The following is a 24966-nucleotide window of genomic DNA, read 5'->3' as shown; positions in this document are numbered from 1 at the left end:
CTTGTGTTAGCTCGTTTTCCAGGCAGCCTTGTGGTTTGGCATGGCTACGCACACAAACGTAAGCACACCCGCACACGCAGTCAGTGCCTCAACAGCACACGGGCCAACCTTGTGGCTCAGGCTGACAGGCACCTGGAGCAGCTGCTGGCAGCTGCTGGCCCGTAAAGCACAAACACCGTCAGGGACCATCAAAACCCCCTCATGGGCAACCATCTTTCTTCCCTCCCTGCAAAAAGAGTGAACAGCATCCTTCCATTTATTGGCCCTTTTTGCCTCTAAAGTCATGGCACACATTTTGCACATGGAGATGCAGCATTAGAATGTTCTCACACACACTACAAACCACAAACACACACATGCCCACAGGTGAGTCAAACACACGCCTCTTATTTTCCTCTATTTGCTTTCCCAGAAGCAGACAGCAGCCCTTGTGTGTGTTTGTGGGGATGGGCATATTTGTGTGTATGCTGAGGTGGTTTATCAGGCATATACTATAAAATCGAGGTTGACAAATCAGTGCAATCAACAAAGATGTGTCTATGTTTAATGCTGTGCAACCAACTTACAATTTAAGTATAAACTTAGTAAAAGGTGGATTGACCTGATCATTAACAGTTGAAGGAGCTTTCAGTGGCAAAAGAATGTGCATTGGAACTTAGTTAAATTCTAATGTAACTATAATTGGGGATTAGCAGAGGTATTCAGTAGTACACTATGCAGTGGAAACTCAAAGAGAGAACACTGTCTGTTCTGGAAGCTTACATATATTGCCCTCGTAAAATAAGAGCCTGTTAATAAAAACAGTTATAAGGAAAATAAGGTACATTGTAAATAAATACTAAATAAATCAACATGGATTAATACTGGTCCAGGATTAAGATTTACTGTAATCACTGTAGAAATATGGTACATACCTGCCTACCTTCATTAATCAATAGTAAAATAAAATAAAATAACATTTGGATGCTTTTCTCTTTTATTGCTGTGGTTTTTGATAAGGTTGTTCCTCAGAGAATGTGTTTCAGGACCTTGCTTGCAGCAGGAAATTCGTCCCACAAAGCATATATTTGTTTAAGTCCAGCTCAGTGGCCTAGTAGTAGAGTGTCCGCCCTGAGACTGGAAGGTTGTGGGTCATACCAAAGACTATAAAAATGGGACTCATTGCCTCCCTGCTTGGCACTCAGCATTAAGGGTGGGAATTGGGGGGTTAGATCACCAAATGATTCCCGAGCGCGGCACCGCTGCTGCTCACTGCTCCCCTCTCCCCCAGAGGATGGATCAAAATCACATGGGGATGGGTTAAATGCAGAGGACAAATTTCACCACACCCAGATGTGTGTATGACGATGATCATTGGGACTTTGACTTGGGGACTTTAAAATATCTGGATAAGATTATGAAACAAGACACAGGGGAGACTGAAAACTTGATTGATGATGATTAACTAGTTAATGTGTGTCTCTATCAGCTTGTTACCACACTGTGACATGTTCAGCAGCTCAGCTGGATGTTGGCCATCCACAAGTGAATGTTAGGGCAAGTGAAGATTGACTTCCTCCCAGTCAGGGTCCATGTAATGTGGGAGTGAGAGGCAGATTGAGAAAGTATGTGTTGGATTGCAAGTGTGCGTGTCAGTGACAGGGCATCTGTTTGCACACTACAACGGACTACTGGCATCTATGCTTCAAAAACTCCAGCAAACGACTGCATTAAACCATGTGTGAGATTTCCAAAGTTACAATTGTCATGGAAGTTGTCAAGGCGCTTTGGGCTGGAGCAGATGTAATGGCTACACAACAAACTAGTTTTGAAATCAGAGACTAGTAAAAATTTGAAGATAATTTGTAATTTTAGTAATGACACAAAGTCAATGCAAAATTTGTCTTCGAGGGCCACATAAATCGATGTAGCGGGCCGTATCTGGCCCCCGTGCCTTGAGTTTGACACCTAGAAAGTCTTTCCTAAAGTATGAAAGATGTTAAGGCTACAAATGCTATCAGCATATTTTCTTCCACTTTTCAGTTCCACATAATGTAGTACGTATGTGAACCTCCTGAAAAGAAGATTATCTGGACATTTCTCCAAAGAACAATTCTCGAATGTGATTTACGACACAGCTGCTGAGTGTCAATATGGATAGGTTCTTGTAGGATGAGAGATGGGTCTGAAGCACAGCTGCTGGAGGTATATCCGCAGATTCGACCGTCGCCAGCGTGGCCCTCTCGGCACCATCATCATTTGTAACTCAAGACAGGTCCACAGAGAAGACGTGGAGATCTAAGAGATACTTAAGTACAAGCCCTGATCTTATTGCTCCTATTATTTTCATGTCAAAAAGTTAATAAATGATTGAGCAGACATCCTCTTCAGTTTAGTTAAGCTTGCGGTCACATGACTGGCCAAAGGAGCGCACAGATCTAAGAACTTCCGGCTGTCAAGTCCTTCAAAAGAGGCTCTTTGTGGTGAGAGCAAAGAAGAAAGAGACACAATCCTCTTACACATAAAAAACGCAGAATATGGAGGAGGGCTTCTGGAGCAATTTCCCAGCAAAGCGTATTTGAACTTCAGTGCAAGACTTGATGAGGTGATTCTCTTTTTTTTTTTTTAGCGCTCTCGTTTGTGTGTCATCTAAAAGAAAAGTGATGAAAAGGATGGAGAAACGTCTGCTAAGTGATGGAGCTGGCGTCCGTCGACAGCCCACATGTCAACGCAAATAAGGCGATCTGACTGGCCAGCCAACGACAACAACACAGCTCTTTGTTTCTCAGATGGTCAGATGGAGGTGTTTTTGCCCGCATATCTCCTCAGCCTTTTAATTACAATAAGTTGATGCCATAATAGGATTTTCGAGCAGTAAGGAGTGACAGCTTAAAAGGAAGGCTTTCCAGTTGAAATGTGCCTTTGAGGGCCAATTTTCCAGAGCTTTCTTGCTTCACTTTAAAGCTCCATCCAATTCAGCAGGCCTTTCAGTGTAGCCGGGATACAAATCCATTGCCGGTGCGGCGATCACAGGCCCAGAATGAGCTGCATTACATCTTTTGCTTGCAGGACCCTTCAATAGCGCGAGGCGGCCCACTTTGGTGTGCCAAATGACTGTGTTACCGGGATTGGTCATAGGGAAGTCAAAGAATTGCTGGGAAGACAATGCAAACGGCCCTCCATCTTACAGTATCTGAGAAGGCCAATTGTCATGCTGCCGCCTGCCAAGCTGCTTCCTCAAGGCCAGCCACCAATCAGACATTTGCAGAGGCTTATTTTTCTCCATTGTGCCGTCAAGGTACTCCACTACTTTCATTTTTGTTTGCGGCTGACAGATTCCATGAGTGTCGGCGTGTCACTCGCCGTGTCGGTGAGCGGGAGGATTCATGGACGTGATAACCGGGAAGTAAAGCGTCACTCTCTCTCCAAATGATAAGTAATGCCGGGTGGATATTTCATTGGGACACCTCAGTCTTACTCATAAAAGCCAAAGAAAGAAAAAAACATGCAGAGCTAATTCTTTGATACCGGCTGAAGTCAACGCTGTAAGTTTTTTTTTTGTCAACCGGAGTACATTAACGCAGCCAAGATGACGGTGTATGCAGCAGCTGGCAGCCAGAGTGTGCGTGAGAATGCGTGCGCACGACAAAATGATTGACACACTATTCAGTTACACCTTCTGTCGGATTGACCTGTTTTTCTGGTGCTTTAAATTCTAAAATAATAATTAAAATGAAAGCATAGGAATCAGATGGGACCAGAGAAAAACCATTTTTGAGTGAGTGAGTGAGTGAGTGAGTGAGTGAGTGAGTGAGTGAGTGAGTGAGTGAGTGAGTGAGTGAGTGAGTGAGTGAGTGAGTGAGTGAGTGAGTGAGTGAGTGAGTGAGTGAACGAGCGGTGCTGAAGAGCAGCCAAAGCCTGCGGCCCTCACCTCAACCACATCTTCATAAGCTGCAGCGCCTCCCTCCCTCTTTTCTCTTGCCAGAGCAGCCTCTGGGCCTGCAATAAATACATTTTCAATTACAAGCACCGGGGAGCACTGGAGGAAGAGGAGGAAGGAGGAAGGAAGGATGGAGGGCCCTCCAGGAGTCTGACACATTCCCTTAACTTGACACCTCTGACCATATCATGATGTTTATCGGTGCGTGTTGACGCATGCATGTGGTCTTAGTGTCTTATTTTTCACCGAGTATATAAGAAGATAAGACTACAAATTAGTATTGAGAGTAAGTAAGGTTTCAAGAATAATCTGGACAAAATAGGTCTTGAACTACAAAGAACTATTCAATTGATGAAATGGTGTCAAACTACTTGATCTGGGATTGTAAATATGAAACGGATTTAACATTTATAATGGTTGTTGCATACCGTTTTACGAGCATGGATAGAAAAAAAAATCACTCTGAACGCGTCTCGCACCACAGGATAATCGCTCAAGATAATCTTTGAGATATTCGATAAACGGGCCTTTGCTGAGTTTGATCGGAAGGGGGTGCAATTCCTCAAATCTGGCCTGATTCTGGGGTATGTGCTAACTCCGCTTTAGCCAAAGCAAGAAGAAGTAAGAAGAATATTTTCATTTTGTGGGAATGTTGGCTATTCCCGATACAACATATAACTCAAGTCGGCAGGCAAAAACCACCAAAGACCAAAGGTGGTGTGTTTTTCCAGCACAAAGCGGTCTGCTGCCTCAGCTCCTGTCACTATTGCGCCGCCCTGGGTGACGCTCTCTTTTCTGAGCACCGTGACCACTGTGGTAATTACCTGAAGAAAAAAAAAAAAAAAAAGGGGAGAGGGAGGCCCAGCATTCCGGGAGTGTCACAGAGGCTGTGTTTGTGTGGGCTGCCCAATTCCCTGATTCCAGGGTGGATGTGAAGGGATTTAGCGCTGCGAAAATTCCCCCCACGCCTCATGCTCGCCTGTCGCTCTTCTACGAATCACCCCACCCACTCCTTGATCTGCCCTTGCCTCCCAACAGGGGAGGAGAAAGCGGGTGGGAGGGGAACAACGTGCTGGAGGTCAACGCAAGTATGTGGCCAGGCCTCCCTGGCTGGGAAAGGTCAGTAGGTCTGGCGGACGAACGGGCGGACGGATGTTGTCATGACTGCTGATGCTGTAACGAGAGCAAAGTGGTACAGTTTGAGGTCACATTCAAAATTGAATCATGTGTGTGTGAAGGTTTCATTGTCTGGCAGTGGCGGTGCGGTACGCTCCCCGGAGACGGCCGGTTTGCTGGCGTCATCGGCGCTAACGAGCAGCACGCTGTTGCTGTTTCCACTGGGCTTGCCAACAGCTCCCACACAGGGCCCCATTTCACGGCTGCGTACTCAAGGTGTGGGACCCAGCGTGGGCCCCACAGCAGCTGAGAAAAATGATGTTTGGATTGTGTGTGTGTGTGTGTGTGTGTGTGTGTGTGTGTGTGGGGGGGGGGGGTCCGTGTGGACAAGAGGCGCCCGCCACAGTGAAACTCCACGCCGTTCTTCCGCCTCGATCCAATCAGGCCGCCTGGGGGGGGGCCACCAGCCTCGCCAGGCAGGGGGTTATGGGAGATGTGGTCTGACTACGGGAGTCGATATGATTGAGGTCTCACTTGAAGCGAACACACAGCTATTTTGACAGACGCTGGCCTGCCGCTCAGACTGAGGTCTGCAATTACGCAGGACATAAACACAGTGAGCAGAGGCCAGGCTGGAGCTTCGAAAGCACCCGGGGGAACAGAAAATGGCACACAATGACATTGCCGAGCCAACTGAGGCTTTGGCAGGCGCACACAGACGGCTGTTGCGTGACTAAGGCATGCTGACCAGAGCGTAACACTGAATGTGTTTGAGGAACACACCCACTATTACATCCAACAGGATTGTGTTGTGAAGGAGTCTGAGATCATCCCTTGGGTTAATGTTATTTCCCAACCCAACTTCCCTTTTTCATCCACATGATGTCTAAAAAAAAAAAAAAAAAACCTCACATCCATCCACCTACTCATCTTACCTGGCACTGGAACTATTTAAAACGTGCTGAACCAACATGCACCACAGAGACAATGTGGCGGCTGCCATTGTTATTTAGTGTAATGAAGTGAGGCCCTATTGTGAGCAAAGTGCTCTTTGGAGACTTGAAATTTAGCGTAGTTGAATGAAACGCTCGCTGAATGCACGTCAGGCTACATAAAGCTTTTTGACCGGCAGCCACAGTGTCGCACTGAAAGAGAGGAAAAAAGAGATCATATTTACTCACCATTCAGACTGCTTTACGTGCGCCCATCAGCCACATCCTATTCGGATAAATCAAGGACACGGGGAGCGGCCGGCAGACTGGAGTATATTTTCCACAGTCAATTCACAGCGGGACCCAACACAAGCCTGGGAAAGCAAATAATGCGGATTAGACTTCTTCAAAGGGTCACCCATGAGAAAGGTGGAAGCAGGAGGAGCAGACAAAGGTGGGGGTTACCGATACATACATATCTTATCTTTTATGACACTAAGATACACAAAAAAAGCTTGGATGGTGTACGGAACAACCACACAAGCGAGGTGTATGCCTCAGGTGGATCAGGAAGGAGGAAGATAACATGTTGAGGCAACGACAGCAGTAGAACGCGTCACCTCACTTTGCGGGTATGAGTGTGTGTGTGCATGGAAACCGCTTATCTGCAGTTTGAGTGCACAAAAAGTTCAACTGAGGATGTCTGTGTCATATTAAAACCATCAGTGTCCCTCTGCAGCAGACAAACATGGATCACTGGGAAGACCGCTTCCCCTGTAATGTGAAGGAATTTGCATTGCAACACACAAAGACATCACAGCACACGCCGCACGTGACCACCAACCGCAACCATAATAACAGGGAATTGCGCTAATTTCTAGGACATTAGGCAGTTGTCATAAATTATGCGCACACACACACACACACACGTTAGGGTTTCAAAGTAGGGTTAGGGTTAGGGCTAGGGTTACAAATTAGTTTTAAAACTAGGGTTAGGGTTTCAAAGTAGGGTTTAAAACTAGGGTTAAGGTTTCAAAGTAGGGTTTAAAACTAGGGTTAATGTTTCACAGGATTTAAACTAGAGTTAGGGTTTCATAGTAAGGTTTAAAACTAGGGTTAGGGTTTCAAAGTAGGGTTTAAAATAGGGTTTAGGGTTTCAAAGAAGGATTTAAAACTAGGGTTAGGATTTCAAAGTAGGGTTTAAAATAGGGTTTAGGGTTTCAAAGAAGGATTTAAAACTAGGGTTAGGATTTCAAAGTAGGGTTTAAAACTAGGGTTAGGGGTTCAATGTAGGATTTAACCTAGGGTTAGGGTTTCAAAGTAGGGTTTAGAACTGGGGTTAGGGTTTCAAAGTAGGGTTTAAAACTAGGGTCAGGGTTTTAAAGTAGGGTTTCAAACTAGGGTTAGGGTTTCAAAGTAGGGTTTAAAACTAGGGTTAGGATTTTAAAGTACGGTTTCATGTTAGGGTTGGGGTTTCAAAGTAGGGTTAGGGTTAAGGGTTAGGGTAGTAGTTTTGTGTGTGTGTGTGTGTGTGTGCATATACACAAAGACACGCATCAGTCTTAGTGTGAATGCTTGTCTCTGAGCATTCATAAAAATGACTTCCTCTTCTTTTCATCTTTCACAGCATTTCCCCTCCCCGCTTAGCGTCATTTCCCAAAAGTAGCCCCCCCGCCCCTCTCAAATGTGAGCACACACAAGGCATAAACACACACGCGCAAAAACACTTACACATGCAGGCACAGCGTACTTTCCCTAAGGTGGTTTTGGCTGTAAGATGATACCTCATCTCAGAGCATTTCACACATGCCTTCCTGGACAGTTCCCACACTCCCGGCTGCCTCAGCCTGTCTGACCTTTGCCAAGCCTGCCGCCCCACCACCCCCGGCCCACTCCCGTGCTGCCTCCCCCGCCTCCCCTCTCCGCTTCTCCCGGGGTCTGCGGTTTGGACAGCTGTGGCCAAGCTGGCTGATCAGTGTGTGGAAAACATCCGCCACACATGGCGGGCTACACTGGGATCTTTTTAGTCTGGGATCATTGGCTGCCTCTCAGCCTTTTGAACATTTCATTATTTATGCATTAATTATTTTTTGGACCATGTGACGCGCACCTCCACATGAGTTAAAAGGAATCCGAACCAAATGTTGTCTATTTATTAGAACAAACAACCAATAAAAAAAAGGAACAACACTTTGTCTGCTTTACTTCATCGCTGCCACCAAAAAAAAGTCACCAGTCAAATTAAAACTGTGATGTTTGAAGATGCAACATACATTATGTCTGTATTAAAGTAATGTTAGTGAATGTAACTACTTGCAATGCAAAGCACCACCACTCTAATGTTATGCACAATGTGAATAAATTCCCCAAAAAATGGAGACGTGAACCTTTCATCTATGGTTGCGTCAATTTTTTTTGTCTGATTGCATCGGTTAAAAACTATTTACGTACATAAAACTTACCCTCACAAGTCATCAAAGCTATGCGTTCACAAAGTAAAGGTGCACAGAAGACGCCTACTTAGCATTTGCCAAATTATTTTTGTTCACATAAAGTCTTCCTCACACCTTGTCAGAAGTGATTAGGGAGGGTGACGCTCCTCTCACGAGCGTGTGGAAGGTTTGCATTAAGACCAACAAACTTGGAATTTTGGCCTGGAGCCAGTTCACTGCGGTAGGTGAGCGATTAATTATGTTTCGCCTCAGAGGATATCTCAGTTGTTTTTGCTCTATACTCAAGATTATACTTGAGGCTATTTGTGCTACAAGTGAGATATCTACGGGAAAGATCTCTATTTAAATGCTTAAGTAACTTTATAGCCTCATGCTGCTTAATAAATCTGAAAAACCCAAAAAAATGTATATATGGATTTGAAGTGTTTTCTACTGGTATTATGGCTTCCTACTGCATCCCAAAAACATGCTGGTTCATAGAAAAGTCAAACTTGACCATAGATGTGTTTAAACAGTCTGCTCAAACTAATAAACAAACAATTAGATGTTCACATCATGTCAACATTCACAGCACGAGTTGGGAAAATTACACAAAAGACCAAAACGAATGTTAACTTGCATGAGGCCGTATTGAAGTCAAACAGATTTTTCCCCTCATATATTTTTTTTCTTTTCAGTGTGGCTCTTACTTACTTGTATATAAGGAACAGTAAAAACATTATTGATGTCCCTTCAGTTTTTCTATTTCTTTTTATTTTGTTTCATTTTATACTGGTTATGTTGTTGCACACCACACATAACCAGACATCACACACATGCCCGTCTGCTCCCAAAGCCCGAGCAAGTCCTTACAGATAAGCTACTGCTATCCAGATTTCTGATTCCAGAGTCCTGAAAACTCGTGCACCAACAATAAAATAAGTTTGGTTCCAGCATAGTCCTAATCCCCTGCAGCATGGCTCAAATTTAAGGTACCACATAAACAGGCCCAGTCACACCCAAGCAAACACCTACATCCACATACTGCACAGTGTCCGGACCCTCTATCAGCATCAGCATCAGCACCGCCAACGCACACAGCCTTCACATGTGAGATTGATTTGATTTTGGATTTTTTCCAAGACTAATACAAACACACAGATAGAATGTGCGCATGACCGAAGGCAGTGAACGGCATGAGAGTTCGGAAACCGACAAGATGACTCACACGGCGTAGACTGAATGCGTGCGTGTGTGTGTGTCTATAGGTGTTGATGTCTCCAGCAGCGGGAACACAAAAGCAGACATGGTGTGTTCTGATCCAACTCCTCCTCCTAGTCTCAACTCTGATTGTGTGTTCTCGTTCGTATATAAACACTGTGAGTCTTTCCTCCAGTTTCCTCACCTTGGCTTCTTTGCACCGGAATGAAAAATGAAGTGTGATGAATAGACAGAACACTAAGATGGAGGATTACACCCCTAGATATAATTTGTAAAAGCTGTACAGTTAAAAAAAAGAAAAGAAACGCACACAGGTAATCTTGATGGTGTTGCTAACCCTTGCGTCACATTTCCATGCCGTATGAGACAGGATTACGTTAGAAAATCGTTAAGAAAGTCTCGGCAAGGTGCTCATAGCCTGACCTGGGAATTGGGGGATTGTGTCTGTGTGTTTGAATTCGGCATTGTCTCAAGCACACAGTGGGCACAAACCGGAATAAAGCTGAAGCATGCAAACCTTTGGCAAATTCCAATAAAGCTGCAGCTTTTGTCACTTCCATTCAAGTCTTCTATTGCACAGCAGCTCAGTGTAGAAGGAATTGACTTGGGTAACGAATGAATAGTGCTTTAGATTTTTTGTCTTTCTGATGATGTTTTCTGTTGTACTGTGATGATCCACCTATTAGTTCGGCTGCCATGCATGCCACCAACCTTTCTCATTCTCTCTCGCTGTATACTGGAATTTCCCCGTGTGGGACTGATAAAGGAATGTCAAATCAAAACCAAATCAAGGACCAACTGCAGACTAAACTTGGTTAGGTCAATCGGCTGGGACAAAGTAAACGATACATTCAGCCCGGTTTGCTTGGCCTTCCGACTGACATTTTTCAACCCAAACACGCTGAAAACATAAAATAAATAAATTTCCCTTGACTTTTTTTTAACCACCAGAGACAGCAATTCTTAAAATAAATGTTGACAAGTTGTGATTGTAAATTCATCACCCATTTTACTGCGATTGTTTAGAATAGAGGTCACCAAACTTTTAAAGCCTGAGAGATCTTGGGGACAGATTAATGATTCGTTTGCATGTAAGAATTGCTCACCCACGTTCAAATTGCATCCCCACAATCCACACATACACACACCCACACCAAAACTCAATAGCCTCCTTTTGGCCTCCTCATGCTGCTGCCCCTCCTCCTCCTCACTACTCTCATCCACTGGTCTCCCACGAGGAAGTCTTGCTCCAAGCCTCTGGTACAACCGCTCACACAAAAAAAAAAAGAGAAAATAAAGCAGCAATCGCTCAACCCAATGATGGAAAAAGGACACACACACATACATACACACGCGCTGTGCCAAAGAAGGAACGCGCAGGAAAAAAAGCATTAAGTTTAAGAGTGAGCGTTTTCTCTCTTGCTCTGAGCTTTTGGTCCAGGCCCACGGTGTCCCTGGATGCCAGAGTCTTTCATCACTTGGCAGCCTGGCTCTGCTGTTCACATCTAGCTCGGCTTGAGGCAAGCGAAGCACCGCTTGCTCTCCACACAGAAAACATGAAAAACAAAAGAGAAAGGAAGGCTGAGACAAAGAATGTGAGGTAGGCTTTCATACAAAAAACACCTCTGGACTTGTCCGTGGTTTCTTCACTGTGTGCCATCCTCCTCCTCTTCCTCTTCCTCCTCATGTTCAGATGTGCTTTAGCTCCACAAGTAAACCACTTGTTACATAATCTTCAGCTATGGATCGCTTCCAGTGGTGAAGACCTCCTTAAGCGAAACAAGGAAGGAGATCATCCAGAGAGGCATTAAAGAGTCACCTCTGATATTCTCCTCTGAATGTTGGAAAGCCTCTCTGGCATCATCAACAAAAAACAACAAAACTGTTTGATGCCTTTTGGACAACAGGCAGAGTTCACATGCTGATGTGCTCAAGGTTCCTTAAAAGTGTCAAGCTGAGGTTTTGTGATTTACTCACATATAATATATAGTATTTCATTTTAATGTTCAGTTTATTCGGTATGATCTTTGCATTCTGGTTGTTACATGTTTCAGCTATTTACATCTAAGGACAATTTAGAGTCTTCAATTAACCTGAGAAGCATGATTTTGGATTGTGGGAGGAAGCTGAAGAATCTGAAACAACCGCACGCAAGCACAGGGAGAACTCCAAATTACAAAATTAAAATACCTGACCTCATTTCATGTAGATTGACATTTTTAGTAGCAATAATAGAGTAAAGTGGGGAGCAGGCAAATGAGATCCCAACCTCCTGCGAGGCGAACAAACTGCACCAACTGTGCTGAACAATCTTTAATACTCTCACTGCTGAGCTTGAACACAGGCTCACACAGGGCTTTATAAAGCACCCCCGCCATATGCATTCTATGGCCCTAGATATGCCACCATGGCCAAGACACTTGGGCATGTCATGCAGGGCCCTGAGAAGAAGACTGATGCGTCTCGTCATTAAAGGCTGGTGGGCTTCCCCCGCGGTGAGATGTATGTTCCCGCTGTGAGGGCCCAGCGGGAATCCCCTGGCACCCCGCTACGATTTCTGGGAGCGGAAGCATCTGGTGGATGACGTTTTTCTTCTCATACTTGGGCCAAGTAGGAAGACACACAGTCAAATTGTATATGTGCTGAGAGCGTGGTTGTAGTCCACAATCCCCGAGGTGCAGAGACAAAAAAAAAGTCTGGAGCAAAATGTCTGCCACGTGGTCCCATGGGAGCCTGCCCGCTGTCCACAGCTCCTGCTGAGACTGCCCAGTGGGAGCTCCACTGCTAGCGGCTAGCTGCTCAGCGGGGTGTCAGGGTGATGCGGTCCAGGAGACTATAAGCCTAAGTGTGGTTTGGTGACCATGAAGGCCTTGTGCCTCAAACAGGCCAGAAAAAGCGAGCATTTGTCAGTCCCAAGGCGTATGATCTTAGACATGGACGATTGTGTTAGTTCTTTTGCAAACGTTGTTCCCATGGCCTCCACCCAAAGGGTCCTGAGAAATTATTTCAGACAGCATGATCATCATTGGGATCGCTAAAAGGCCATGACTAAAATTGACGATGAATAGATCTCGTCATACATGTGAGAGTACGCAATTGCAAAAGTAAACGTGTTATCAAGAGTCTTACTCTTAATATGCTTGATCCACAGAGACAGCTGCCTCCCATTGATGAAGTTCCCAAACATAAAAAAAAACAACAACTGAAAACAACCAACAAACATATAAGCCCTGATCTAACAATGATTAAATTTCCACAAGGAAAGCACTATAAAACGACATGATTGGATTCCTATTGGAGAAAAGTAAAACTCCCGAAATTCTGGAAACAATGATTAAGATTAATTTTCTCTATTTTCTCTTACTGATCATGCACTCGTGGTTTTGTGTATATCAGCTTTTCACAGTATTATGAATTATTCTTTGTGATATCTGCTGGTTTTGCACACTTTAATGAACTTTAATTTTTCTGTTTTCTACACTTTGGTGGCACATTTGTTGTGAATGTTCTCTACCGATAGCATCTTTATTTGTATGAAATGGCATTTTGTGCAGGTGTATACTATGGATGTGGAAGAATGACATTACCAAATTCAGAGTTTGAAGATGAACAATCACATTTTAACTTTCCAAATCCAAACTTAGTAAAGTAGAACAAGCTCAAAAGTTTTAAAAAAGTTTAAAAGTTTTAACTCATCGTTTGAAAAAGAAAACACGTTTTCTTTCATTGTGTGAACACTCAATGTCTTTGGACAACCAAACTTGTTTGGTAAATTAATATCAAGCTTGTAATTATTATTATTATTAAAAATTACTGTGGTTGTGGAGAACAAAAGTCCTAGCTGGGTACTACCTTACTCGCATGTCATTGTGGGACATGTTAACGGGACATATATTCAAGATACAAGACAGGTGATATATTGTCTAGAATCCCAGTGTGAGAATTAAAGTTATATTTGTCAAGGCACACGTTTGATTACCTCCAAAGAAAACGATTTTACACACACGTCTATAAAACTGACTAGAAGTGCGATAATGAATTTAGACAAAATGTCTCGGGCGCTGAGGCCTTGTGGTGTAAAACGCCTCAATGCCAACATTGGAGTTGAGGCCTGAGCAAAGATTGATGACCCATCTCATGGCGGCAGCAGTTACCTGCCACAGTTCAGAGAGGACAAAACCTCTGGGCCGGGCCAGAACTAACTAAATTCGTGTCGTCCGCCCCTTTGCAAGGTATGGGAAAAATGGCCTCGACAGAAGAGCTTGAGAGATGAGAGAAGTGGAATGTGAATGGAGCCCAATAGAGAAAAGAGCTGAAAGGAAGAGGAACTCGGTCAATGGGAAGGGGGCAGGAGAAGTTGAATGCACCACTGCGTTGTCTACAGTGTTGATATTTGCCTCAATGGTTTCTTCTAAAGTGAACGCTTTAAGCCACCTCGACACACCAAATTTAGCCTTTGTGCACGGGGAGGCCCCTAGCTATCGTGATACAAGGTGAGGAGGCACTGGGGGCAGATGGAACCTGCTTGTCACCTCAATGGTCTCCTTTTTACCCCCCTGCGTGGCCTCCGTGGCCCGATCCGCCCATCGCAACCATTCACGCAGTTCTCTAGTGGGAACGTTCGGGGACCCCGCGCTTTGGGACGGCCCAATATAATGAGCCCTTCTGCATGGCTTGAATGTGACATCATTGTTCGTTGCGGAGCCATTAAACCACCTCCTGGGCAAACAAGAGCGTCCCTTTTCCTTTATGGGGCCGAAGAAGGCAACAAAGAGAAGAGTCATTGAGACACAGAGGAGCCGCCCTTTGTTTGGTATCCTTTCTGCTACTTCTCAATGCCTGGGCTGGAAAGGGGAGGATACTGTTGGTCTTTAGCGCTGCTCATATCGCTACAATCCCTTGTTTGGCCAAAGTGGAGATGTGAACTTAATTGACTTGAGTGGCCCCTGTGCACCGGGTAGCCAATAACCTGGATGATACACAGAGAAGGTATTGTGCGTCCTCAAGTGTTTGTGGCCGTCCAGGTCGAGGATGCTGAGGAAAAAAGGTCGACGGCTGATAATGAAACCCTGGAGAATTTGAGATCGCGTGTTGTTGAAATAGCGTCATTATGTGACAGGGAACACCATTGTAGAAAGATAGGGATCACACCATGATGATTGAACTCTTGAGGAGCGAATGGGAAGTGGTACCTTGACTTTTTATTATTATTATTATTATGTGCCATAGCTCAATCAATGCTTTGTGTTGAGAGCCACAATTTTAGTACTCTGCTACTCATATGAAATGAGGAAAAAAGGCTATGGCATGTGGTCAAGCTGAGCCAAAGTCGCTAATGCACTCTCAGACGATTCTTGAACGAGACAGACAAACACACAAATACAAAATGCCGACACTCGCAAGGCGCTGCGCTAAGCCACAACCCAAACACAGACACTCAAAGACAGACTAAAACTCGATTTGACATATGAGGAAATTGAGTTACAAGCTAGGTCATGGAAGGAATTAAACTAACAAGTCCGCTGAAATGGGCTGAAAAAATTCAATGAAAACCTTGTGGTTTACGTCAATTTCCAGAGAATTAAAAACGCATCGAGCAAAGTTGTTCGGGTGACTTGGGGCTACAGAGAAACAACTCTCATCCTTGCAGGCATCCGGAAAAGTGAGGCTGAGTGATTGAGAGGTTAAGGAGAAAGTCATCACCTTCCCGGGTGCTGCCAATAGCCGGCGCGCCATCCATCTTGTCGTCTAATCAAGTTATCATATCAACAAATCTCCCCGCTGGGGCCCCAGCGGCTGACACTGCTGAGAAAGAAACTCCGAGGGGGATAACAAATTTCGAGCAGCAGGACACAGAGAAAGGCACTGGCCTGCCAGGCGCCAATGAAAGGTACCTGCGGCCTTCGGTCAAGCTCCCCCCCTGGGAATGACACTCACGCTGGGCACCACGCTGAGGACGTTATTCAATTAAGCTTCCAGTTATGTGGGCAACCTATTCTGCTACCCGGTGGGCCCTACAAGCCACCCACTGACAAAAGCGCGGGAGTGAAAAGGTGGAACCCATTAAAAAGTATTATGATATGCTTTATACAGTACAGTAGCTGCAAAGTTTCATCGGAACGCCATTAATTCATAAATGCTACGTTGAAAGACCAACAGGCAGCCCTGAGACAAAATAGTCAAATCGTAGTCACGTGTGCACGGTTATGCTTTAAAAGTTGAATTGTTGGGTAGCGGGGAACTCCTACTCTCACGTTCGTGCACAGTGTGCTGACAGCGACACTCAGCAGGAGTCAGAGGAAGAAAGGAGCTTGCTGGCTTGGCCCAACAGTTGACCTGCCACTCCAACGCTACCTGCTGCTCGGCCACAAAGGAGCCCCTCGGTGAGGCGCGTCGGGAAGAAAAGCTAGCCGGAGAATGACGGAGCTTCGGCTCAACAGAGCAGAGGGCCCTCGTCTATCCTCCATGACCACTCTGTCAATCCATGAATACCATTTACACCGCGGGAAGCCACTTTCCTTTTTTCCTCCTAATAGCCCCCCTGTTCTCCCATCTTAGCCTCGCACCCCTCGCTACATTCTCAGGAACCCTTTTTCTCTCTTCCCTCTTCTTTAAAGGTCCAAATGATGAGTGAGGCTCCCCAAGCATTGCAAATTGATTATAGCCCTAAATATTTATTACATGACAGCAGGAGGTCTGCACGGCAGCGATGTGAAAGAGAGGGAAGCGTGCTGGGTAGAGGAATGTGGGCTCATCCTCATCATTATGATCACACACTTTGTCAGTGTCACAGACATACACACACATACACACACGCATACACACAGCGAAGACATGCTATGAAGATAACTCACTAGGATATTAGGAACGGAGATCTACTTGCATCACAGTGGCATTAACAACCAATTTGGTCATTTTCATGCTCACACTTCAATGAGGATTATACATAATTACATTACATGTGCCACACAAATGCACCATTAAGACATTTTAAAGGCTATTAGAAAGTGTGACTAACTGCTGTCATGTACAATCCACAAACATTTGATTCTAATATCTTTGTCACAGTTTCTGGTCAAGACAATACAATTTTAATTTCACTGCAAAAGGTTTGTACTTTTGGCTCACAGAATGTCTATTTTGTCAGTGGGAAGTAAACGCGGAACAAATCCAAGGCTTTAAGAGCCTAGGAAATGTGTTATTCTAGATTTAGGTCAATAAATTCTCTGCCGCATTCAACAGGCTTTAATGTACATTCGGGTCATTTTCCATTGCTGGACATACTGTACTGGAGCTTCACTGGTGAAATGGAACAGCCAAAGTAAACCAACAGGAAAAATCTATTCCATGATGCTTTTGACTTCCAAGTTTTACAAACTTGATGTAAGGGCTCAGAATGTTCCCATTATAAAACCTAGAATAACACTTCAGGTACTGTTCTTCGTACCATTTTAAAATTCTTACTTGAGAACCTTGTATGATAAAACAAAAATAATATTCAGATAAGAATAGCTAGACTAGCTCTGTGGTTGCTTCCTCCATCAGTTCCCTACTTTATCTTGACAATTGGCTGAGGAAAGCAGATTCCTCACAGTTACCCGATGAGGGTAATGTTAAGTGACAAGACGGTGGTAGGGACTTTCACCTAAAAGCTCCATCAAATTTGGCGTGGCCCAGACCTGGCCCAAGACGCTCTTGTTGCTCTGCTAATAGCCCGCATCAGCAGAAAGACAAAAGCAACTTGTCAATTATTAGACTGCAGGACCGGCTGCAATGAATGAAGACGTCTAGAAGGAGTCATTGTACGCTGATTGAGAAGTTAGCGGTTAGTTGAGGTTCAGATGCAGTCCAATGTCCAGCTATGGAATAATTAACCAGAAACAGCCATTTATCTTGACCAATGACAGTGCCAAAGACAAAAGGGCCTGACCAATCATTGACGGTAACACAGCTTCACAGCTGTGAGACTGCGCCCAACACAGGGAAGGAAGGACGTGGCAGTTTAACCACAATGCATCAACTTTACTGGCTACACTGATGGACGAGTAAAATGACGGAATGCCTGATCAAGTAAGACATCACAAAAATGGGAAACGCTCCAGCTTGCTGACGATGCACATCTATCTTGAAGATGTGTAATGTTTGTCTCAAAATTAAATGCGCATGCCCGCTGACCCACAAAGACACATTTAGCTTTCACAAGCAGGACTGACTACAAATGATAAATCTTGCAAAATGGACAAACATTAAAAAAATGCAATATTAAAATCACTGATACACTTTTTATATAATCTAATTTCGAGACATCTCTCTTCTCACACACTATAACTAATGTTTATAAACAAACTATAGTTTACCTTAGAAACCCTTTATGCGCTGAGGTTATCAAAAATGTTCTAATCTCATTAATTTTGTTTTCGTTTTCGTGGGGCACCGAACGTATGTCTTCAAACTGTGAGGCCTGTAGGGGCAGTTTGATAGTTTCCAGGGAGACTTGATCAGATCATCAAAATTAATCTGAAAATTGTAAACATTTAGATACCAAATACAAGAATTATGAATTATTATCAACATTACGACAAACATTTTATTATTACAGTGAATGTCTGTACAATGACACAACAAATATGGCAGGAAATTGGGGAGGGGGGGGGGGCAAAAATCAAACAAACAAACAAATCAATCACTATATGACATCACACAATAACCTAAACTTTGCAAGAGACGAGGGCTTAGCCTGAGTAAAATTAAAGAAAGTAACTCTGCAAGTGGGTATTTAATGTTCTTTGGCTTTTTGTGTACCCAAAAGGCACTGCAGAAGGGGAGGCAGTTACATGCGGATACAGCAGGGGGGGTAAGAGGTTAGGTGAAGGGGTGTGTGTGTGTGGGGGGGGGGGGGGGGGGCACTGTTACGGTATGTGGCCAACCCCTGGCACGCACATCGCCTCCACTTTTCACGCTGCTCACTCCCAAGGCTGGGCTCCCCCGACGTCCCTGGCCTCCTCCTTGTGCCGCTTTGTGTGCCCGCATAATCTCCCGGTAAAGGAGGCAACGCAGGTGGTCCCATCACCCCAACCCGTCTCCCCAGAATCCATCATCTAGCTTTCTTTCTCTGCCTGCATCCTCTCCCTCCTCTACACAAAAAGACACCTCACTGGCAGATAAACCTATTTTAGGGAAGCTGGAGAGGGGACCCTTAAACCCACCAACCCTTTACCTCTCACCTCATCTTTCCTCATCTCCACCACCCCCTCTTGGGGAGAAAAGCATTGTGTGTGTGTGTGTGTGTGTGTGTGTGTGTGTGTCTGTGTGTGTGTGTGTGTGTGTGTGTGCCTGTGTGTGTGTGTGTGTGTGCCTGTGTGCCTGCGTGGTCACGGGATCTACCTCTTTAGTCTCGCAGTGAAGCCCATCCACTCAATCCTCAGGGGACACAGGAGGTCAAGGGTGGCATTAAGGGACGGTTTAAATGGTGGTAATGTTGTTAACCCTAGAAAATGGTGCAAGTTGGTTCCAGGCAGGTGAAACCAGGTTAGAATATATATATACACATTTCCCTATGGTCTCTATATCGGAGGTGGGTCCAGATTCATGTACTATAGTGAGTATTGTTATTTATTTTATTTTATTACTTATTGGGAACAAACTAAAATGGTATCATACGTTTATCCCAACCACCATCCCTTCAAAGAAATCTATGGCGGAAATTGTTGGCTATTCCCCCCCAAGTGCTTGGCATCAAAGATGTGACGCAAATCTAGGACAAAATGGAAGTCATTATGACTAATTAGCCGCTGCTCTTTAAAGCAGCAGGACCTGCCTGCTGCCGGAGGTCTCGGTGTGGGTCAGTGAAACACCACTGACAACTTTATTGCAATAGCAAGGAGATGGGAGCGGGCGTATGGTGGCGGGGGCCGACGAGGTGGAGGTGAATTTGAGAATTAACTGGAAAGTGTGTGTCCACTTTCTTCTCAAGAATGTTTCCTGCAAATAATGAAGGAAATGAGCCGAGGGACAAATGATGGGGGTTCTCGGAAGATGCGAGCGATGGGGGCTGCACGCGATGAAATGGGCTCCTTCTTTCGCTGCCAACTGGGCATTCCTCAGGCTCGTCTAAGTATAACCCTAACAAACATGCACACATACACATAAACAGTTTAATAACCGTCATTTAGACGTGCGACCCACATCAGCAGCATCAAACACCTGAATACCTTCTTTCCGCATGATTTCCTAGCCTCAACTCCCCCTTGCTTGTCTGACGCAGATGAAGACAATTTAACATCACGTAAGCCCAACAAACTAGTCTGCCTTGATTTGTGCAGGTATTCACTTTCTCTTTGCAGCCTACCATTGTTCATTGTCCCATGGGTGTTTCTCGCTGCAGCCTGTAGTGACGCACTGAAACAACAATTCCAGTAAACTTCATTAACAAAGTTGGCGTGTGTCACCGTGATTACGCAGGGAGAACTAAACCAGTTTCCAAAACACATGGGTCAAAAAAGAAACCATCAAAGGATGTCGTGGTAAAATTTGCAAGTACAACAGATTAAAGATTGAGGGATGTACAGTGTGACTTAAATGCATTCCAATTTTCAAAAAAAGACCCACTTTCTGTACTAGCATACCTATTGTACAAAGAAGGGCCTAAAGGCATGTTCAGACGAGTTGATGGAGACGAACCAACCGGAGAGCCCTGACCTCAACCCCTCCAAACACCTTTGGGCTGAGACAATGAAATTAAAAACAGCAAAAGTTTGCTTTCGAATGGGGTAAATTTTGCAGATAAACAGAGCACACAACCCTGTGGTCTTTATCAATGAAATCTAAAACCCTCCGTCTGATTTCCCGTCTGGGAGAGGTAGTGAGGCAATGCGGGAATCGAAGCAATGACCACCTCTTCTAATTCTCTCCTTCTTCTCAGTTTTACTCTTTCTGCCCCATATACTGCATGAGCCTATACCTTCTTCTTTCACAGTGCCAGTTATGCATTTATTTTCATGTGAAGGACAAAAAAAGAGTTATCGTTAAAAGTCAGAGGTCTTACAGTCGCAGGACGTGCTGAATAAAATTGTTTTTCTGGAAACAAAAGCAAAGATTCACAAGGTGATCTGCATTTAAATGATCTGGCCGACGGAAGCAAGTAGTGAAAAAGTTTGGCTTTTAACAAGAGATAGTGAAAGAGACTCCTTCAACATACAGATCCCACCAACTGGCTATAAAAAGTTTTCTCGGTTAGGGGGTAACATGGTAACACGTTTTACTACGCTGCGGCGCTGAGGCAACGAGGGAGCGAGGACGCGTCTTTTGTTGGCGGCACGGAGGCAGCAGACAATGATGGAGGCGTGAGGGGAACAGGAATGCCTTTACAGTAGAAGCTCTCGGAAGTCGAGGTTGGGTGTGCGTCTGTCTGACGCTTTGTCCATGTGTCAGTGTGTGTCCCTTTCGCTGACAGATACGACTGTGGGAAAAGTGGCCTTATTGTCTCGCCTCCATTTATTTGCAGTGTGGCTCATTCGGCTGATAAGTGACGGAGAGGAGCGTAAATGAAACAAATTCAATTCTCCGCAGCATTGTGACTCGCCGACATGAATCACTTCTGATTAGCTTCAAGCGGGCACGGTCGAGACATCAATAAAGCCACGTCTCGCGACAGAGGCGTCCATGCACCTCTGCCGGGCTGTCACCGTCATTACGATTCATCATGATTTCTGACCATCAGAATCTGCCGGCATCCGAGGGCCCTCCATAAAATATGTTAATCAAATCAGGCCGCTGGGGGCTCCTCAAAGGGAGCTTTAACACAAATTGAATATCACTGATGGCTTCAGAGGAGGGGTCACTCTCAAAGAGGGAGGCCCTAACCCTGTTAGTCACACAGGTCGCCGCTCAATGATGCCGCATATTTCCAGTCACTGTCAATTACTCTGACATCGTGTGTGGAGGGGTTAGGCACAGGCATCGTTTCGGGGGCCGGGCGACACCGCTCAGCAACTGCTAGCGTGTAAGAAAAGATGCTAAACGCTCATCACAATCACTCCGTTCATGTTCAAGTACACACTGCAATATCTTCAAAAAGGTTATTTTCCCAACAACGTGACCATCACCGTGTCATCATAAAACAACCAAAATAATTGCTGCACAGTGTGATAATCTTAATTTGCGATTTTATTGATATATATGGCAGAATAAGTGAATAGAATTGACCACACAAGCTCCCTTTCTTTCTCAACCCACACCTGGTGGCTTTTCTTTTTTTTTTCTTTTTTTCCAAAAAAACCTTGGAGCTAATTTTATTGGACCTAGATCCCAAAAAACAAGAGACTAGCCGATAGGCTTGCAGCACAAATTGCACAAACACATGTTTCTGATGCAAACTGTAAAAACGGGCTTTTGTGGGAGTGTTTGTGAAGACAGACCGCAAAGGTGAGGCAACAGAGAGTCATGAGGTGGGAGGCATGAAATAGAAACAGGATAGTAGAAAGCCATACTTGAGCTTTTTCTGAACGCTAAACGACATGGACAAACAATATTGTATAGCCTCGCACAATCTGAGCACCCAGCATCTTGCATTTTTGCACACTGCTTGTATCTCGACCACCAGCTCCACTGTGGCGCTAACACCTAAAAGAGGATTAAGCGTAGGTCCACGCCACATTTTAGGCTGCGTTTGCCTGGATGGACCCGAGGGAGGTGGGATAATTCTATTTTGAGTCTCTGTACACTCGAGTGATGCAATAAATGTCTGCTGTGAACCACACAGCATCCAAAGTAAGGCCAAAAAGTCAAACAAAAAGATGCACACGAACGGGGAATTTTTCGCTTCAAACTGACAGCATTTTGCTTCTGTGGAAATATTTATGTATTGTTGTACTCTTTCTGAAATGTCTATCACTAACCGATGATATGACAGTAGTCATGTCAAAATTACTATTTGTACGAAAAATGCTTCCATGTGATGGATATAAAAGAGTCAAATAGAAAACAGTAAGCGCAGTGCTGCCTTGCCTTCCTCTGCCATGTGATGGCGTATTTCATAATCTAATTCATTGTGTGCTGTTCGTAACCTCAAAGCCTTGTACTATGTCGAGATCTATAATTGACGCCCTGTACTAATATGAATCTATTAACTCAACATGTCTATGAAAATGCTTTCCTCATATCCTGCACACGTGTGTGTGTGTGAGAGTGCGTGTGTGTGGTCGACGTTACACCTTAAACGCCACCATTATGATTTTACAAGGCAGTTTCTGATTTACTGACACCACTGGCCACCTTCCAGCTAATTTCCAAAAGAAGAATGCTGAACATCAGATCCTTCCAGCCCCCCCGACCCTCAAAAAATCTGCTTTCCCTTCCCCTTCATCTCAAAGGGGCCCCAAGTGTAAAATAAAAAGAGGCACGCGAGAGCAGACTTCATAGATCATACAGCCAAACGCAGTAAGTTGAGTGCGTTGCTCCCCTAGGCCACGATAAATGATCTCAGCCCTGCGTGTATATGCAAACAAACACCAAACACACTTAAAACATTATTGTCAAGCACACGTGACCTCCGCAGACCTTACATACTCGTGCATGGGTCCACATGCAGAACACTCATGCACGGTAAAAAGAACAGAACCTCAAAACAGACAAATTCTGTTAGATGGCGAAAAGGATGCAAAATTGAGTGTTGGCTAATGCTAGATGCCAGAGCTAGCAACAGGTTGACTGGCCAAAGAGTACCAATGGCGTGAGACGGATGTCATGCCCGGGTCACCGAACGATTTCGATGCCCTTGAAAACGTCTTTTTTTTTTTTAAGTTGATGTCAAATTAGAGGAAAGGAGACCTGAAAAAAATATTAAAGAGAGCCTGTTTGTGCCATTCAAACCAGCCTGACAGTCTAGATGTTGGTATGGTGAGAACTTATATGGCTGGTTTGTTTGTTTGTTGTGAAAGTCTAGAAGGGGAAGTATAAAGGGAACCCTCCCACTCAATTGGCCCCGGGTTTCAGAATAGCTCGAGGACAGTTCATACAAAGGCGCAGTGTGATGGGGTCATCACCGTCACAGCTCAAAGTTGGGGGTTGTGCCAACTTGGTAAATGACAGCTTGGTATGGTTGCCATGTCCTGATCTGCTCAAGTTGCCATGTCCTCATCAACATGTTTATGTACCGCTAACCTGGGGGGGGGGGGGATAACGCTATACAGACCACTTGTAAAGGCTGCTGACAATAAAGACACAATCAGTGGCTGTCACGTGACCACGTGTGCATGAGGGGCTGTGCTGGTGAGAAAAACAGTGGATTTACATAGCAGTGTGCGACTTCAAACGAGGTGGCTGACGTTTGAATGGGCTGCTAGCGGTGGGAGCCTCTGCTGGGCTTTTTGTCGCCTTGCAGGGTGAGCCAAGGAAAATGGGCAAGCCGACTTGCGGGATCGGCGTATAGACGGCTTGCCCTGTTTACTGGCTCGACAGGTTACCATAGGAGCGTTGCACAAACAGTGTGTGTGTGTCCATGCGTGCTTGCATGAGACAAAGGAAGAGTGTGTGTGAGACGAAGAGAAGTGGGGAAAAAAAAGGCACATATGGGCAATGAGTCATTCGGACCGCTTCTATTGTTAGCATCATGAATTAAGTTTTTAGGGGGTTGTGCAAGCATTTATTTGAAAGGCACTTTATACGTGGAAGGGGAAACGTCGTGATCGGTAAATCATGATCAATCTATTTGGGCCAGACAATTTTGGACATCTTTGTGGGAACATTTGGAGAAAGACCTTTTCTGTTCCAGCATGTGGCCATAGAAGATGTGGGGGAACTTGGGAATCCTGGAAAGCCTTAACAAACCTTTGGGATAAACTAGAGCAGGGGTCACCAGTGTGGTTCTCACAGGCACCAGGTATAGCCTGTTCTAAAAATAGGTTTCTAGTGATGAGACGTAATTTTCTATTTTTTGGGGGAATGTTGTAGATCTCGCCGTTTCAAAATGAATTCAATTAAAAAAAAAAAAACTGAATTCAAAAACCCCATAGAAAGTCATCTCAAAAGATTGATAAACATCAAAACTGATGAACTGCAGAACAGGAAATATTTGCAACAAATTTTCACAAAAATCAACTCACCCAAACATTTTCATATTATACTACCATATGCTTGTCTAGCATGAAATTCAAAACCCCAAATTGATAGGCTGGCTCACTCACCTGTGTGATTACAAGGCAGTAAAGTTGCATCCTCAGCCACTTTTCCAATTAAGCCAATACGTCCATGTTTTTGGGGAACACAAAATTACAAACTCTTCATGCACATCAAACAATATGCCATACTCTTCTTCTCTGATGTGCAGCCTTCAGGTAGGAAGTGCTAA

At 44.6% G+C, this 24966-nt stretch overlaps 1 long non-coding RNA gene across 2 annotated transcripts; it reads right to left on the bottom strand.

Annotated features, from left to right (window-relative positions):
• Positions 1-508: 508 nt before the first annotated feature.
• On the bottom strand, positions 509-24966 carry LOC125971103 (uncharacterized). Of its 2 annotated transcripts, none has more exons than XR_007482351.2 (3): positions 24803-24966; positions 6217-6341; positions 509-5092 (listed from the first exon to the last, which is right to left on the bottom strand). It is a non-coding gene; the product is annotated as an uncharacterized lncRNA (long non-coding RNA). The 2 variants fall into 2 exon arrangements; XR_007482352.2 differs by having other exon boundaries at positions 509-3978.

This window comes from Syngnathus scovelli, chromosome 10 (genome assembly GCF_024217435.2).
Source record: "Syngnathus scovelli strain Florida chromosome 10, RoL_Ssco_1.2, whole genome shotgun sequence".
Lineage (NCBI taxonomy): Eukaryota > Metazoa > Chordata > Actinopteri > Syngnathiformes > Syngnathidae > Syngnathus > Syngnathus scovelli.
The sequence above is the reverse complement of the archived record's forward strand: the minus strand, read 5'-3'. Positions and strand labels throughout refer to the sequence as shown.